General features: G+C 34.4%; 1 protein-coding gene across 3 annotated transcripts in view; it reads left to right on the top strand.

Moving 5' to 3' along the window:
• LOC141460566 (uncharacterized) overlaps window positions 1-5,557 on the top strand; it is a 519,534-nt gene that overhangs the window by 200,634 nt on the left and 313,343 nt on the right. The gene's annotated exons all lie outside the window — the stretch shown is intronic.

Genomic DNA, 5,557 nt, shown 5'->3' with positions numbered 1-5,557 from the left:
AGTATAGCGAAGCACGTTACTGAAGTGGCACCACTGGGTGCCTTCTCCGCTCATGATTTTCTTTTATTTCTTCTTTTTTTTACCATATTTGCTTGTTGCAACAACTGTTGCAGTGGTAAATTACAATAAAAGATAAAAAAAAAAAGAAGAAAATTCGCGTAAGTAATCACACCGAATGTATATTTTTGTTTAAAAAATAAAAGAGGAAGAACCTAAATAAAACAATATAAAGGAAACTTATTGATAAATATATTTTTCCATTGAGCGATGTGTGAATACAAACTAAAACAATAAATCAATTTAAAAGTGACATCTGTTCACTTTGTCACACAGACCGTCATTCATTCGGCCATTCATTGCGTCAAACATAAAATACTGCTTTTAAATGGGGAGATTTCACGCTGTTTATTTGGCATTCTCAGTTTTAATTATTTTGTTTTTCTTTTCGTCTCTTATTGGTTTTTAACTGATACTTTCATTGGTGACAAAGAATGAAAGTGATTAATAAAAACAATTGTCTTAATATATCGCGGACAGTCTCAATTTCACATTCATTTTTTGTCATTTAATCTACTAAAATATTTCAAATAATTGTTTCCCGATTAATTAAAAATTTAATTTAAACTTATGTGAGCCATCGCAGATGGATGAGCGCGTCATGAAAAATAATATTCATAATATTGTAAAGTTTTTGTCCTTTTACTAAAAACTTCACAACTACAACTAGTGCCTGCCACTAGTTATTAAATAATATGTGGGTTTGATAAATAATAAAACTCGCTAAACTTATAAGTAGTTTGATTTATTAACACATTAACATTACTCACATTAACATTTACTAGCAACTAACGCTATTCATTACAGTTACCATTTACAACAGTCTCAACAGTTTACTGCTACTTACTCACTACGTAACGCCACAAAACTGTTCCACGACTGACCACTGGTCTGCACTGCACCGAGTTGCACTAGTCTCAAATGCACTAACACAGCTCTACTCACTAACTGACTAACCGCCTAACTGGCTAACTCCGAAGCACTCCGCAACACTGACTCTCTCAAAAACTGTCACTTCCAAAGTGTCTCTCTAAACTGACTTTCCAAGACTAACTTCTCAAAGACTAACTGCAACACCGTCTGTCCCAAATTCTCTAGCTGTGTCTGCCTCCCTTTAACTGCGACTGCCCCACTCCGTCTGCCTCACGCCCACCTGCCGCTCACTGGCTGAGGAAAACACATACTGCCACCACCCCAACTGGGGCCGCCCTCCTCCAACACTCTGTCTCGCTCCAACTCCGTCTTTCTCACTCCCACCAGTCAATCACTAGCTGGGGAAAACACATACTGCCACCACCTCAACTGGGGCCGCTCCCGTAGCTGGCTTTTACACAGCGGTGGACCGTTACAGGCTACGGTCACTAAACTCCTAGAACAATCTAGTCCCTTTCTTCTTCGGCGCAGGTAGAGACCGGCCTTTTGTTTACACAGTGGTGGCCTGTTACCGACTTTAGTCGCTCAACCTCTAGAAAAATCTAGGCCTTTCTTCTTTGCCCAGGTCAACTTCGTTACAATATGTTACTTTAGCCATAAGATGCAAAAATTTGCTGAAGTGCTATTGTTAGATGGCGCATAATCTAACAAAGAATATGAAACAATCGCGTTTCTGGCATCAATCCTACAAAAACAGGCTGCGAATGTCCGAGATGAATTTCTTCACAGGACAATGGCTGAAGTTGCCAGGGCAAGAAAATGCTTCTCTTCTTGCCAGTTTTATGGGAAATGGAGGCGGAGATGCTAGTTCTACTCCTGGATTGGCTTCTAGATAGATAGATAGATAGATAGATAATATCTTTATTAATAACAAATTTGGAAACATATGTACATACAAACAAATATATTAACAAAGACGTCTGCTTGGTCACTGACCGTCAGCGGAGTTGTGTGGAAAAAAATAAACAAATCAAAATTACACATCCTGGTGAGGGGGGGAAAAAATTACTAATAAAATATAAATGTGGAGTAAAAAATGTAATGAATATTTAATATATATGTTCATAAGAAAAAATAAATAAATAAATAAAATATCAATAATTGAATTCAGAAATGAGGCAATACCTATATTTCCACGCATCCTTGCAATAATTGATGAGAGGTAACCATCCCCTGTACCCATTCAGATATTGTACTAACTCCTCCAAAGAGAGAATGGTCTTGTTAAAAAGTAACAGTCTGAATTCTTTCAGAGAAGGACACTCAGCGACAAAATGGTATACATTCTCTAAATGTGACATATTGCAGAGGGAACATAAATGCCTTGACGGCTCTCTAAGTACACTGCAATTCAAATATAGTTACTCTCCTCTGGATTTGGTTATCCAACTAATGTAACTTATTGGCAGCTCGTCATTCATATATTGAACATCTAAGTTCAATTCTTTGTAAATTCTGCCTGATGAAGAATTTAGGGCTTTAGATATACAATTCTGACGGAAATAATAATTAAAGCGAGACTGAATATTTTTTAAATTAGACAACCATAAGTCTACGTTATTTAAATTAAATTTTATTTCCAATTTATAATCTGAAGCTGAACTATTTAATTCTTTAAGCCAGAGACTATTGCATTTCATGATTTCTAAAGTGACTAATTTCGGATACCTATATTCGGGATAATTAATAGTTTTGTGTACGTAATTTAAGTGGAGCTGAAGTGTATATACAAAAGGAGAAGTTAAGTGTGACTCTAAATAAATTAAATAAGCTGGTGTGTGAGAAGGCAGGTGAAGCAATGTTTTCATAAAAAAACACAGAAATCTGTTTAATTCTTCGAATTGTTTGTATCCCCAGATTTGAGCACCATAACAAATAATGGATCTGGATGCGGAATAAATGATTTTCATTTTAGAGGAAAACGGAATTTTGTTATTATTCATGAAGAGACCCCATACAGAATTTAGACCGGACTTCGCCTTAGACAGTCTTTCGTGGAAATGCTTTTTGGATTGGCTTCTATTATTCAGAGAATGTTTATGGTAGATTTGTTGTGGCCAGTAGCCGGTAAGTAAGCGCTAAGAGCATGGTAGAACAGAGCAAGATGGGTAGTAAACAAAGAGGGCATTGCTAACAGACAGTATTGGACCACTGGAGAGTCATTCGACAGAAAACAAATCAAGACGCAAGTTTTATTGTTTCAGTTAAATGAAACATTTAGTTTTATTTTGTTAAATTTAAAACAAATTAGTACTCGTTATAATTTAAATTATAAATTGGATTGTGCCACCTCAAATTTTCTATTAATTCTAAAATATTTAACTGACAACGAACAGCATTGCCTTTTTCGGCTTTAAATTTTCTCCTTTTTCGCGTTTCATTTATTTTATGAAGTTTTTTTGTTGAAAAACCTAATTTAAGAGCAATTTTAAAGAGCTTTTTTTGATCGCAGATTATTCCTTTAAGACAGAAATCCTTCGAGGCTCAGTTTTCAAGTATTTAATTGTCCGCGAAGGGGTATTAATTCGTATTTTGGTTTATACACTAATAGCGTCTTCAAGAAATATTAACGTAGTTCAGAATAAACCTGGATTATTTATTCTCTCCTATTCTTTTTATTTAACTTGAAACAAATGTGATTGACACAATACGTGCTAAATACTTTTTGTTTTTAATAATTTTTGAAACTAATGGATCGCGTAGCCAATAAACTGGGTTCTTTCTTAACACTGGATTGCCAATGCTCGAACTTAGTCAGTTATTGCCAATGTGGAGTCATATTGACTCCATAATTTATTGTTATCTTTTTTTTATATTTATTTCAATTTTAATAATAAAATTTGCACTAAAGGATGAGAAAGAATAGGAATTAAGGACGAAAAAACAAATTTTGTCCACAAATCGGCTTTAACATTTCACGCAGAAGGAATTAACTTAAACTTAGGATCGCAGTAATTTCAGTATTTTCTAGAATCCTGATTGACTGCTTTCTGATCAGGGACATTTTCATTTTTTTAATTACATTCACTATTTTTTTCAATTATGTGCGCTGTTGACACGGATCGGAAATTACCCAATTCACTGCAAGTTTTTGCTGCAATTCGGACAGAAAATCAATTCTAGAAAGAGGCTTTTTTTGTGCCTTGATACTTTCTATGAAAATTATGTAAATTTATTAAATAAGCATTTAGGCAATAATCTGGAGTCAAGATAATAACAGAAAATCTACTTATATTACCAATCAGTAGTCGAAATGACTTCGATATATTTACGTGTAATGCCAATCTGGAGTCAAAATGACTCTTATGATTCAAGTAAACTAATCTGCAAAAAGAAACTAAGAATTCCACGGTCTTCAGCTCGTGACTATCAAATGGTGAGAGAGTGGGGATAGCATATCTAAGAGCATTTTGGGATAGCTGTGAGATGTGGAGAAACAGAGACCATTTCTATTTTTTCGGCGCCAAATTGACTTCGGATTGGCAATGCAGTGTTAAACAATTAAATACTCATAATCACTACACCATGAATTAACAGTTGTTTATAGTTTTAACCATGACAATCTACGACTATACTTTGCTATTTTATTTTCTGTTTTGCACATTAAATTTCTTTATTTCACTCAATTAAATTTAGATCCAGCCTATAAAATTTCTCTGGATTTTCTAAAGAACGTTAGACATATTTGTATTTTTTTTTAATTTTTGTAATGCTCTATTTTTTTTTTTTTTTTTTTTTTTTTTGGCGCATCAACATCTAAGGTTATTAGCGCACGGAGCTTTTTCCAGTGCACTGCCGGCCTCCGGACAGTGTTCTCTCGTTACAGACAACACTGTACATCACCGGACAGTGAGCTGTAAGAAGCTCCTAGGAAGAGAAAATCTAAGGGTCAGCTGCTGGATTCGAACCCGGGACCTCCGCGTGGGAGTCCAGTATGCTAACCTCATAGCTAATCCCTTCCCTGTAATGCTCTATTATTCATTTTTTCTAAATTATCAGATGTAGATCACATTAAAATAAAAATCCTGGGATTCCTAATTTCACGAAGTCTTAAATTAACAGTCCTCTGACTATGGAAAATGTCAATTCTTTTTTACGGTCGATCATTAAATTTCTTTCATCACTGTTTTAATTAGTTTGTTGGAGTTAAGAAAAAAAAATGTAACAAACTGAGGAAATTCATAGAATGTGTTTTCAATTTAAAGTTTTGCAATAATTTTGAAGTTAAATCAGAAGAAGATTGCTTGACAGTTAGGCGAAATTAGAATTTTTTGTTGTGGTTGTGTCAGCCCCCGAAAATGGAGGAAGTCTCGATTCAGCTGTAGACTCTTAAGTTGGTTGTATAAAACTATTTTACTACACTCTTCTCGCTCACTTTGTTTCTCAAGAGATTAAATAAACTCTTTTTTTTTTTTTGCAAATTTAGTCTTCATTTGGTTGTCTTATTTGAAACAGTAACTGTAATTACAATGTGGTTCAATATTGGGTAATTTTAGAGTTTTTAAACCTGTAACTGTTGAAAAGAGCACATTTCAGAAAAATCATTTACTTAACGTCTAAGTGTGGA

The sequence above is a fragment of the Rhodnius prolixus genome, unplaced genomic scaffold, assembly GCF_049639745.1.
Source record: "Rhodnius prolixus isolate KJV_2025 unplaced genomic scaffold, Rpr scaffold_1, whole genome shotgun sequence".
In the NCBI taxonomy this organism is placed as follows: Eukaryota; Metazoa; Arthropoda; class Insecta; order Hemiptera; family Reduviidae; genus Rhodnius; species Rhodnius prolixus.
This window is presented reverse-complemented; position numbering and strand designations above follow the sequence as displayed.